We start from the raw sequence: 13,718 nt of genomic DNA, 5'->3' as shown, positions 1-13,718 counted from the left end.
GAGGTCTTTTCCTGCTTTCTCCTCTAGGGTTTTGATGGTTTCCTGCCTCACATTCAGGTCCTTTATCCATTTTGAGTTTATTTTTGTGAATGGTGTGAGAAAATGGTCTAGCTTCAACTTTCAACATGTTGCTGTCCAGTTCTCCCAGCACCATTTGTTAAAGAGACTGTCTTTTTTCCTTTGGATGTTCTTTCCTGCTTTGTCGAAGATGAGTTGGCCATACGTTTGTGGGTCTAGTTCTGGGGTTTCTATTCTATTCCACTGGTCTATGTGTCTGTTTTTGTGCCAATACCATGCTGTCTTGATGATGACAGCTTTGTAGTAGAGGCTAAAGTCTGGGATTGTGATGCCTCCTGCTTTGGTCTTCTTCTTCAAAATTACTTTGGCTATTCGGGCCTTTTGTGGTTCTATATGAATTTTAGGATTGCTTGTTCTAGTTTCGAGAAGAATGCTGGTGCAATTTTGATTGGGATTGCATTGAATGTGTAGATAGCTTTGGGTAGTATTGACATTTTGACAATATTTATTCTTCCAATCCATGAGCAGGGAATGTTTCCATTTCTTTATATCTTCTTCAATTACCTTCATAAGCTTTCTATAGTTTTCAGCATACAGATCTTTTACATCTTTGGTTAGATTTATTCCTAGGTATTTTATGCTTCTTGGTGCAATTGTGATCAGTTTTCTGTACAGATTTCTGTACATTGTTTTTGTAACCTGCAACTTTGCTGAATTCATGTATCAGTTCTAGCAGACTTTTGGTGGAGTCTATCGGATTTTCCATGTATAATATCATGTCATCTGCAAAAAGCGAAGGCTTGACTTCATCTTTGCCAGTTTGATGCCTTTGATTTCCTTTTGTTGTCTGATTGCTGAAGCTAGAACTTCCAGCACTATGTTAAACAACAGTGGTGAGAGTGGACATCCCTGTCGTGTTCCTGATCTCAGGGAAAAAGCTCTCAGTTTTTCCCCGTTGAGGATGATGTTAGCTGTGGGCTTTTCATAAATGGCTTTTATGATGTTTAAGTATGTTCCTTCTATCCCGACTTTCTCAAGGGTTTTTTTTTTTAATTTTTTTTGTAATGTTTATTTTTGAGACACAGAGAGACAGAGCATGAATGGGGGAGGGGCAGAGAGAGAGGGAGACAGAATCGGAAGCAGGCTCCAGGCTCTGAGCCATCAGCCCAGAGCCTGACGGGGGGCTCGAACTCACAAACCGTGAGATCGTGACCTGAGCTGAAGTCGGACGCTCAACCAGCTGAGCCACCCAGGCGCTCCTCTCAAGGGTTTTTATTAAGAAAGGGTGCTGGATTTTGTCAAAGGCCTTTTCTGCATCGATTGAGAGGATCATATGGTTCTTCTCTTTTTTTTTATTAATGTGATGTATCACGTTGATTGATTTGCGAATGTTGAACCAGCCCTGCATCCCAGGAATGAATCCCACTTGATCATGGTGAATAATTCTTTTTATATGCCGTTGAATTCAATTTGCTAGTATCTTATTGAGAATTTTTGCATCCATATTCATCAGGGATATTGGCCTGTAGTTCTCTTTTTTTACTGGGTCTCTGTCTGGTTTAGGAATCAAAGTAATACTGGCTTCATAGAATGAGTCTGGAAGTTTTCCTTCCCTTTCTATTTCTTGGAATAGCTTGAGAAGGATAGGTATTATCTCTGCTTTAAACGCCTGGTAGAACTCCCCTGGGAAGCCATCTAGTCCTGGACTCTTATTTTTTGGGAGATATTTGATAACCGATTCAATTTCTTCGCTGGTTATGGGTCTGTTCAAGCTTTCTATATCCTCCTGATTGAGTTTTGGAAGAGTGTGGGTGTTTAGGAATTTGTCCATTTCTTCCAGGTTGTCCAATTTGTTGGCATATAATTTTTCATAATATTCCCTGATAATTGTTTGTATCTCTGAGGGATTGGTTGTAATAATTCCCTTTTCATTCATGATTTTATCTATTTGGGTCATCTCCCTTTTCTTTTTGAGAAGCCTGGCTAGAGGTTTGTCAATTTTGTTTATTTTTTCAAAAAACCAACTCTTGGTTTCGTTGATCTGCTCTACAGTTTTTTTAGATTCTATATTGTTTATTTCTGCTCTGATCTTTATGATTTCTCTTCTTCTGCTGGGTTTAGGCTGCCTTTGCTGTTCTGCTTCCATTTCCTTTAGGTGTGCTGTTAGATTTTGTATTTGGGATTTTTCTTGTTTCTTGAGATAGGCCTGGATTGCAATGTATTTTCTCAGGACTGCCTTTGCTGCATCCCAAAGCATTTGGATTGTTGTATTTTCACATTCGTTTGTTTCCATATATTGTTTACTTTCTTCTCTAATTGCCTGGTTGACCCACTCATTCGTTAGTAGGGTGTTCTTTAACCTCCATGCTTTTGGAGGTTTTCCAGACTTTTTCCTGTGGTTGATTTCAAGCTTCATGGCATTGTGGTCTGAAAGTATGCATGGTATGATTTCAATTCTTGTAAACTTATGAAGGGCTGTTTTGTGACCCAGTATATGATCTATCTTGGAGAATGTTCCATGTGCACTCGAGAAGAAAGTATATTCTGGTGCTTTGGGATGCAGAGTTCTAAATATATCTGTCAAGTCCATCTGATCCAATGTATCATTCAGGGCCCTTGTTTCTTTATTGACTGTGTGTCTAGATGATCTATCCATTTCTGTAAGTGGGGTGTTAAAGTCCCCTGCAATTACCACATTCTTATCAATAAGGTTGCTTATGTTTATGAGTAATTGTTTTATATATTTGGGGGCTCCCGTATTCGGCGCATAGACATTTATAATTGTTAGCTCTTCCTGATGGATAGACCCTGTAATTATTATATAATGCCCTTCTTCATCTCTTGTTACAGCCTTTAATTTAAAGTCTAGTTTGTCTGATAGAAGTATGGCTACTCCAGCTTTCTTTTGGCTTCCAGTAGCATGATACATAGTTCTCCATCTCCTCACTCTCAATCTAAAGGTGTCCTCAGATCTAAAATGAGTCTCTTGTAGACAGCAAATAGATGGGTCGTGTTTTTTTATCCATTCTGATACCCTAAGTCTTTTGGTTGGCGCATTTAATCCATTTACATTCAGTGTTATTATAGAAAGATACGGGTTTAGAGTCATTGTGATGTCTGTATGTTTTATGCTTCTAGTGATGTCTCTGGTACTTTGTCTCACAGGATCCCCCTTAGGATCTCTTGTAGGGCTGGTTTAGTGTTGATGAATTCCTTCAGGTTTGTTTGTTTGGGAAGACCTTTATCTCTCCTTCTATTCTAAATGACAGACTTGCTGGATAAAGGATTCTTGGCTGCATATTTTTTCTGTTTAGCACACTGAAGATCTCGTGCCAAGCCTTTCTGGCCTGCCAGGTTTCAAAAGAGAGATCAGTCACAAGTCTTATAGGTCTCCCTTTATATGTGAGGGCACGTTTATCCCTTGCTGCTTTCAGAATTTTCTCTTTATCCTTGTATTTTGCCAGTTTCACTATGATATGTCGTGCAGAAGATCGATTCAAGTTACGTCTGAAGGGAGTTCTCTGTGCCTCTTGGATTTCAATGCCTTTTTCCTTCCCCAGTTCGGGGAAGTTCTCAGCTATAATTTCTTCAAGTACCCCTTCAGCACCTTTCCCTCTCTCTTCCTCCTCTGGGATACCAATTATGCGTATATTATTTCTTTTTAGGGTATCACTTCTCTAATTTTCCCCTCAAACTCCTGGATTTTTTTACCTTTCTCTCAGCTTCCTCTTTTTCCATAACTTTATCTTCTAGTTCACCTATTCTCTCCTCTGCCTCTTCAATCCGAGCCATCGTGGATTCCATTTTGTTTTGCATTTCGTTTAAAGCACTTTTCAGCTCCTCGTGACTGTTCCTTAGTCCCTTGATCTCTGTGGCAAGAGATTCTCTGCTGTCCTCTATACTGTTTTCAAGCCCAGAGATTAATTTTATGACTATTATTGTAAATTCACTTTCTGTTATATTATTTAAATCCTTTTTGATCAGTTCATTAGGTGTTGTTATTTCCTGGAGATTCTTCTGAGGGGAATTCTTCCGTTTGGTAATATTGGATAGTCCCTGGAGTGGTGAGGACCTGCAGGGCACTTCCCCTGTGCTGTGGTGTATAACTGGAGTTGGTGGGCAGGGCCGCAGTCCTACCTGATGTCTGCCCCCAGCCCACCGCTGGGGCCACAGTCAGACTGGTGTGTGCCTTCTCTTCCCCTCTCCTAGGGGCGGGATTCACTGTGGGGTGGCGTGGCCCGTCTGGGTTACTTGCACACTGCCAGGCTTGTGGTGCTGGGGATCTGGCATATTAGCTGGGGTGGGTAGGCAAGGTGCACGGGGGCAGGAGGGGCAGGCTTAGCTCGCTTCTCCTTAGGTGATCCACTTCAGGAGGGGCCCTGTGGCAGCGGGAGGGAGTCAGATCCGCTGCCGGAGGTTTGGCTCCGCAGAAGCACAGAGTTGGGTGTTTGAGCGGAAGGAGCTAGTTCCCTGGCAGGAACTGGTTCCCTTTGGGATTTTGGCTGGGGGATGGGTGGGGGAGATGATGCTGGCAAGCGCCTTTGTTCCCTGCCAAGCTGAGCTCTGTCGTCCGGGGGCTCAGCAACTCTCCCTCCCTTTGTCCTCCAGCCTTCGTGCTTTCTGAGCAGAGCTGTTAACTTATGACCTCACAGATGCTAAGTTGCGCTTGTTGTGGGAACACACTCTGTCCGGCCCCTCTGCTTTTGCCAGCCAGACTCGGGGGCTCTGCTTGGCCGGCGAGCCGCCCCTCTGCCCCGGGTCCCTCCCGCCAGTCTGTGGAGTGCGCACCACCTCGCCTCCCTTCCTACCCTCTTCTGTGGGCCTCTTGTCTGTGCTTGGCTCCGGAGACTCCGTTCTGCTAATCCTCTGGTGGTTTTCTGGGTTATTTAGGCAGGTGTAGGTGGAATCTAAGTGATCAGCAGGACGCGCGGTGAGCCCAGTGTCCTCCTACGCCGCCATCTTCCCTCTCTCTACCCTATGTCTTTTGATTGGAGCATTCAGTCCATTTACATTCCAAGTTATTATTGATAGGAACTCTTTTTATTTCCTTCCATTCTGAATGATGGTCTTGCTGGATAAAGTATTCTTGGCAGCATACTTTTCCCATTCAGCATGTTGAATATATCTGTTACTCTCTCTGGCCTGCCACGTTTCTGTGGATAGATGTACTGTGAACCTGATTTGTCTTCCCTTGAAAGTTAAGGACTTATTTTTCCCTTGTTGCTTTCAGGATTCTTTCCTTGTCTGAGTATTTTGTGAATTTGGCTATGATGTGTCTTGGTATCAGCTGGCTTTTGTTGAATTTCATGGGAGTTATTTGTGCATTTTGGATTTTGATCTGGGTTTCCTTCCCCAGATTAGGGAACTTTTTAGCTATAATTTACTCAAGTATTTCCCCCGTTTCCCCTATCTTCTTCTGGGACTCCTGTGACATATTATTATGATTTAAGGAGTTGCTGAGTTAAGTCTAAATTCATGACTATACTTTAATTTCCTTCTTTTTAGCTTCATTGCATTCCATAATTCATTCATCTGCTTCATCCATCCTCATTTTCATTGCTGTAACTGAGATGTAAAACTGAATGGATGTATTTTTTTTTATATTTCGGACTGCCTAGTTTTTAGTTGTTTTATGTCTGCAGCAAGCGATTCTCTAGTGTCTTCTATGCTTTTTCTCAAGCCCAGCTAGTATCCTTATGATTGTTGTTTTAAATTCTGGTTCAGGCATCTTGTATCAGTTTCAATTAAATCCCTGACCATTACTTCTACTTTTTGTTCTTTCTTTTGGTATGGATCCTTCCGTCTTGACATTTTTGTCTAGGCCAGATTGTTTTGTGTGAGTGTTAGGAAAGCATGTTATATTCATGCTACAGAAAATGATGGATATATGAAGGAGAGGTCCTATACTGTCTTGGGACTGGTGCCGAATCGGGAATTGATTCTGGTGTATGTTGTGTGTACTCTGCTTTTGTGTTTTGGCTACTCGTTCCCTTAGGTCAGTCCTCTGAAGAATTTCTCCTTGCCTGCTGTGGGGGGAGGCACAGTAGACCTTGCCTACTGTGTAGCAAGTTTTAAGTAGGTGTGTTTAGGTCTGATTTTAAAAAGCTAGATCCTATTTCCCCTAGAGCTGAAGCTTTGCAGCCCTCTATGATCAGTAGGCTTGGTGTGAGGGAGGAATTTGTGCTGGTTTTCTTCAGGAGGGAACTGCTGCACTAATTCTCAAGCAGAATTGCCCTGGTGAAAAGTACCTGCAGGGCACAGGGCTGGCGGGGGGTGGGACTTGGTGTAAGTGGCTCTAGTCTCCACTCTGGGGAGGTTTGTTGCTCACTGAAGTTGGTCATTGCTGATGTGGGGTGGGGGCTGGTGTCACCCAGCTCTCTTGTCCCTGGAACACGGAGTTCACATCTGCCACTCTTCAGGAAGCCCTCAAAGGAGAGCAAACAATCTCCCCTCTTGTATTGCCAGCTTCCATCAGATCCCTGCCTTCACCCTTGTCTGTGTCTTATCTGTCTGCCTGCCTGGTGACATAGTACACCTGTGTTTTATCTCAGGTGTGCAGCTTGGTTTTAAAACTCCAGATTTTAGGGACCTGAGCTGATCCTTTGTGGGAGAGTCTCACTGAACTGTGGCTAGTGCTGCTTTGTCACAGAAAAGCAGCTGCACGACTGTGCAGCAACTGAGTTTATGGTAGGTAGGATGCAGCAAAAAGCTGGTACCAAGGTTTGCTGCCCTCAACAGGTATCTCTTTCCTATGCTAGAGAACAGGGCAGTTGTTTGGTGCCCACCAGCTCTTTTGTCCCTGGAAAGGACAAGAAATTTTTCTCCCCATGTGACCCAGGGGCTCCTCAGACCATGCTGCCTGATCTCAGGTCTCTGTTCTTCCCCACAGGGCACCACTAAGCCCCCAGGCATGATCCCAGTGATGGCAGGGACTTCTAAAGTTTCAGAGTTTGAGCTCCACTACTTATAAAAAATTGTGGTAGTCAACTCCTCTCTTTTTCCCAGTCCTTGATGTTGGGGCAGGGTTTTTCTTGTGCAATCCCCTGAAGACTGTTTTCACTTTTTCTCTTTGACTCCTACCTCTGTGATCAGGGCTCCCTATCCTCTGCAGCACCTCCAATTCTTTAGTCCCCCATATAAACTCTCCACAGCATCTACCTTTCATGATGTGGCTGTTTCTCTCCCTCTAGTTGTGCAGTTGGTTCTCTGAGTTCTGAGATCAATTTCTTGGGTTTTCAGAATGATTGGATTTTTATCTAGCTGTGTTCTAGAGATGAGGCAAGCTTAGGGTCACCCTACTCCTCTGCTATCTTCTCTCTTGCAAAATTATTTCTTACATTCATTATGCTACTTAAAGCCTCTGGAATAGATCTCAATAATGTGAGATCATAATAATATGTGAAGCAGCTTTCTTGGGGGAGTGTATTAAATTTTTCATAGCCACAACACATATCAGAGATTGGTTAGAAAAAATTGTGTTCTCCTGCCTCTACCTCTTTTCCCGAATAAATCCCACTTACCCTTAAATGTACAGCTCAGTAGCCCCTGGCCCATCACCACTGCAGTTTAATGGTTCTTCTATTTCCTGTAGTTTTTTGTATTAACTTTCATAATAGCAGTATAAACTGCATTTACCACAGAATGCCTTTCCTTGCATGTAGATTTTTCTCTTCAGAGAATGTGTATTTTCCATGTAAATCACTGTACCCTCCAGGATAGAGTGTTAAATATTTGTTTCTATGATGGATGGATGGATGAATAGTTAAAATACTCAGGTATTATCTGGGGTTTTTTCAAAGAGTAGCTTATCAAGAATTCATGACATTGTCTAGCTGATGTCTAGTTGAAATCTCAAGTTCAAAGAAAAGGGGGGATTTCAACTACAAATTCTCTCTGGCTGGGTGAGCCAAAAATGATGCCATCTGATTAGGAAATATACCTCACTGGGGAACTAAGAAAAGATGGATGATGGTGAAGTCTGTAAAAGGAGATTGGTCTTTTCTGATTTTATCTAGGGTTTGCATGGCTTCCTTGCCATGATCATTTTTCTTATTTTCTCCCTTAATTTTTATATGAGATTTATTATATTATAGGAGGCTATAGAAGGTTAATTATGTCAGTGAATCAGCCAGAATTCATGTAAGATTTTTATCTCTGAAAGATTGAGATGACTGGCTTAGGAAGAAAAGATTCCTAGAAAGTAGTGATTCGGATATCCATGACTATCCTAGTCATGATTTTTACTTTTTGAAATGATAGAAAAAAACCTTCCTCTGAATAAAAGGGCTTATGTATTGACATAGCTTACTAACAAACAAAAAAAACCAAAAAAAACCCATCAATTTTATTTGCTTCACGATGCATCAGAAAACACTAAAAGCTCAATATCTGTTCCAAATTATCAATGAATTGGTTTCTAACTTGGTGAAATAAAAATTTTTTTCTTAACTTCACATGTAGGACATGTGCTCCTCTGTAACTAGAGAGGAAATTTTTATTGCCTAATGGATTCTTCGCACTAATTAGGGTTATACAATTATAGTTCAATGAACGAAAAAAAAAAAGAATGCTCATGAGAAAAATAGCACACTAATTGGGGTTTGAAATATGAAAAGGAGAAATGCCTTTATCCAAGGAACACCAGTCTTTTGCCTCTCCTTATAACTCAAGGAAACACTCCATTTCTAGCTATATACTCCTTCTCTGCCTTATCTTTCAATCTCATGACTCCCTCCTTCTGTCCTGGTCTTTGAGCTATTTTCAACCCAGAACCCAGAGTGATTCTATTAAACTGCAAATCAAATTATGTCACTCCCTTGCTGAAAATCTCCTAGTGACTTTCCATCTCACTCAGCTCTAAAGCCTATCACTATCAGTATCACTATATCCAAAGCTGTAAGAAAACCTGACCTTATTCTGGAACAAGAGACTATATTTTTCAAGTTTCTTTACTGTATAAACAACCTTGAGAAAATAGCCCAGAACAAAGGCAGGCAGTACCTCTGATCACAATATACGTGGAAATGTGAGAGACACAAGGAGAATTGTTTCTCAACAATTAGGTATTTTATTTGTTGTCTGTCTCTCCCATTACATTTTAAACTCTAAGAAAGAGGGATTAATGTTTGTCTTCCCTGCTGTCCACCAGTGTATCTCCAGCACATGGAAGACTACCTACCTAATAATTAATATTTAACATAGACTTGCTGACCTTCTTCCCAGAGGTTACAAAGGAAGTTGGCTGACAACCAGATTACAGAGGCTGAGAAGCCCAAGATGAGTAGTCAGCAAGCTGGAGAGCCACAAGGCTTGTGATGTAGGTTCCACTCCCAGTCCAAGCCCTGAGAACCAGCAGAGCTGGTAGTATAAGTTGCATTTTGAGTCTGAAGGCAGGAGAAACCACTGTCCCAACTCAAAGACAGATAATTCATTCCTCCTTCTTTCTTCCCTCCCTCCCTTTTTAAAGCTTATTTATTTTGGAGAAAGCACCAGCAGGGGAGGAGCAGAGAGAGAGGGAGAGATTGTGGAGCCGGATGAGGAGCTCGAACCCACACACTGGGATATCATGACCTGAGCCTAAAACAAGAGTTGAACACGTAACCGACTGAGTCACTCAGGTGCCCCAGAAAGAATTCTTTCTTACTCAGCCTTCTATTCTATTCAAAAATAGCCTTCGACAGATTCTCCTCCCTAATGTGGGTGGGCCTCAGCCAATCTGTGCTCAGGTTGCTTAGAGCAGAAACTGAGGTGCAAAGGTCAGGATATAGGATAATTTGTAGTATCATAAGTGTGGCTAAGAAGTAACCAATGAGAAGAGGGACTGGAGTGGGTAGAGAAAATGCTATTGGGGTCCCGCACCTGGCCTGAAAGATACGGAAGACTACTGTGATGTCTATTGGAATCTTCTGTATTCTTTTCTTTTGCTAACTTGGGAGGGCCCTGAGAGGAATGAGACTTCCTCTCCTTGTTTGTTCTTATACTGTAGGATTTAGACTTGAGCTCCATCTGTCCAACAAACTACCACTTTCTTTGTGATCAAGTTACTTAAGCTGGGTAGGGAAGGGGGATAAGGGTCATCTATGGGTGAGGGTGGAAACTCAATTAGCAGAACGATTCTCTATACAGTACTTGGTCCTAAATATATCCTACAAAAGGACATAACTAGAGATATCATAAAGTTTTATGTTTAGAAGTTAAAACAATGTTTAAAAATAAAAAACCACCATCACAGACACACCCAGAAACAGTGTTTAAGCACATACCTGGTATTAGAGCTCTGTGGAGAGTATGTTCAGGTGAGTCTGAAGAAGGGATAAAACAGGAGAGAGCACCCCAGGCCTAGTTAAATTGACACATAAGATAAACCATCATAATTACTAGAGTGCTACCAATTCTTAATAGGTACTAATAAGTAACACTGTTCTAAGGATCTGATGTGTTGAGACCATTCTGTTCGGGGTCATCTTTGCCACACACACAGATTAGATGATCAAAGGGGAAACGGTTAGTTCTCCTTAGCAGATCATGGCTATTGATGAACAAGCTCATGCTAAACTAACTGAAAATGAAGAACTTAGAAATATATGAGAGACAAAACAATTACGTTTGTTGTTGTTGATTTTTTTAATGTCTCTATGTTCAACGTGCAGCTTGAACTCACAACCCCAACATGAAGAGTTGCAGGCTCCTCAGACTGAAATAAAGAGGGTTGTCCCCACAGGATAGAAGCAGTGTGGAATGCATGTCTGTATAAGTGTGGAACAGGAGGGACAAAGGCAGTAGAGAACCACCTTTGTGGCTAATAACACTCCTCAGGCATAATTGAGCTGTCTCCTCTATTCACATTAAAAGTTAAGAAATATGCTTTCTTTCTAAAGTCCTTTTTTTTATATCGTGTATAAATGTAAATTTTAACCCTCCAGGTAGCTCAGTCATGGAACTGAATCTTATTTTACTACTTTCATTAGACTTACAAACATACACTATTATGTTAAACATTCTTTGTAACTAGTTATTTTGAAGAAAGTGCTATCCAGTATCTTGTTGTTTTTCCCAGGTACTAAAGGAGTTACAAGTAATAAGAGGGAAGCTCTAAGTAAACAAATTATTTGACCTGTTTAATTTTTAAATTAAAGTGTTCGACACTTTATAGCTTCACGTGTTACATGTATTTTTTAAAATAACTTGAAAAAATTGCAATCATTACCCAGGTTTCTTGTAATACATAGTTATAAAAAGTTTGTTCTGCTGCTTTTTCATTTTGGAAGAATCAGATTTTCACACGTTGAAAATTAACCAAGGTTATTTTTCTTTTGGAAAAAAAAAAAAGGCTTTGACTCACCCAAATCTCACAAGACTTCTTTCAAATCTTTAGCTTCCCTTTGGGTACCTTACTCATTACTTCCTGAGAATGACCCATCTTGTAAGTACAAATGACTAGATTTCTAGAGATGGTGCCTCACTGAGTCATTTTGGCCTGAAAACCCCATTTCCAGGGCACAACATCACGGATAGCAGCATACCCGTTATGAGACATGCGTTAGCAGAACTGAAGCATTAATGCATCAAAAATGTTTTTTCCTAAAGTTTTTGGATGTCAAACAGAGAAATTAAACTGAGTGTAAGGTAGAAGCCATCCACTGAATGTGGTCATGTTCTGTTTTGTGGAACACGTTCTGCAACTACAAACCGGCAGTCGGTTCGCTGTGGGAGGTGGGGAGGGTGGGGATGACCTAAGCTTGGAGGTAAGACCAGAGGTCAGGACTCGCCAAACTAGGGATCAGAAAATCTCAAGAGCAGGGTGGATGTATTACAGAATTAGAATTGTGAATGGGCAGTCCTAAGTAGGAACCTGTAGAAGCCAGTAAGTCATATAGAGACTCTGGAAGTAAATAGAAGACATTCCAACGAAATCTGGCTAATAAAGGCTGGCTAGGTGAGTTTACTTTTTAAAAAATGGGTTCATATGACCTTCATAAAATTAAAAAAAAAACAACACTTATGTGTATAAATTTAAAAATCAAAGGGAGAATTGACATCTTGGCAATATTAAACCTTTGCATTCGTGAATAAAGCTCCATTTATTCAAGTTTATGTTCTTCAGGCTTGTATTATTCCTCCAAGTCTTTCTGTTGTTAGGGCTATTCCTGGCTTCCTTGTGGTTTTGTCATTACTATTGTTTCCTACAATGGACAAAATTTTTTTTCTATTTTTTCTTCTAATTGGTTATTGTTGTGTAGGAACCTTAATAATTCTGATGTTGACCTTGTATCCTGCACACCTTGTGATATCTTCTATTTGTGAAAATCCCACAATACATAGGTAGGGAATACATTTAATTTTGTTTCTTCGTTTGTAATACATTGCATTGGCTAAAGTTTAAAATCCAATAGAGGAATTATCTATATTTGTCATCTAAATAGATTTTTTTAAAACAAAGTGTTGAATTTTATGAAATGTTTTTTTTCTTCTATTTATTATAATCAGGTGGTTTACCCTGTTAACTTTTATTAATGTAATACTTACTAGTTTTCTATTGAACTCTTTCTATATTCCCAGGGCAAATGGATTTAGAACATGATGTATCATTTTATATACACCTTTACTTCTAAATACTACTGTATTATTTAATATTTTGGCATTTATATTTATGTCAAATTGCTCCCTGAATTTGATTTCATTTTAAAGTGTGCTTTTTGTAGATGTGTCCTTTTCATTTCTAATGTTTGTGTTATGTTTCATCGATTAATCTTATTTCTCTTTCAGTTTTTCCCCCTTAAATCAGGTTTGATTTCATTGGTGATGTTTTTCACTTCTTTGTTTTCTACTTATACCTGCTCCTATTATTTTCTTGCTTCGACTTTCCTCAGATTTATTTTGTTTTTACTTTTGCTCTATAGTATTCTATAGAATTCTAGATTCTGCTCTATAGTATTTTCAGTTGTCATTTGTTTCTAAGTGTGTCATCATTTTCATTACAGCTTCCTTGGTATCCTGTGAGTGAGTACCTAAGGAGCACGTTTTAAGGTTTTAGTGTATGTGTGTATGTGTTTTCATACATGTTTACTCTTTCGTATCTAATTTGCTTGCATTGTGGGTAAAAACCGAAGTCTGTATGGTGTTAATTAATTTAGATATTTTGAGACCTTCTCTGTTCTCAAGTTTCTATCTCTGGCTTATAGTTTTAAGGCTGTTTCTACAGTGATACACTGCAGTGTTTCTGCAGTGATACCAAAGACATGGAAAGTGTGGATACTAATCATACAGGTCTCTTGATTTACTATTCTGAATGTATTCATTGCCTTTGTACGTGGGCAGCTCCATAGAAACAGTAACATTTAAGAGGTGGCTGGGTGGCTCAGTCACTGAAGTGTCTGACTTTGGCTCAGGTCATGATCTCACAGCTGGTGAGTTCTAGCCCCACATTGGGCTCTGTGCTGACAGCACAGTGCTTTTTAAAATTATGTTTTGTCGTCGCTCCTTATCAGGGAAATACAAATCAAAACCACACTCAGATACCACCTCACGCCAGTCAGAGTGGCCAAAATGAAGAAATCAGGAGACTATAGATGCTGGAGAGGATGTGGAGAAACAGGAACCCTCTTGCACTGTTGGTGGGAATGCAAATTGGTGCAGCCGCTCTGGAAAGCAGTGTGGAGGTTCCTCAGAAAATTAAAAATAGACCTACCCTATGACCCAGC

Source organism: Panthera pardus, unplaced genomic scaffold, assembly GCF_024362965.1.
Source record: "Panthera pardus isolate Hobbes unplaced genomic scaffold, ASM2436296v1 HiC_scaffold_2, whole genome shotgun sequence".
NCBI classification, from domain to species: Eukaryota; Metazoa; Chordata; class Mammalia; order Carnivora; family Felidae; genus Panthera; species Panthera pardus.
Note: the sequence above shows the minus strand (reverse complement) of the source record.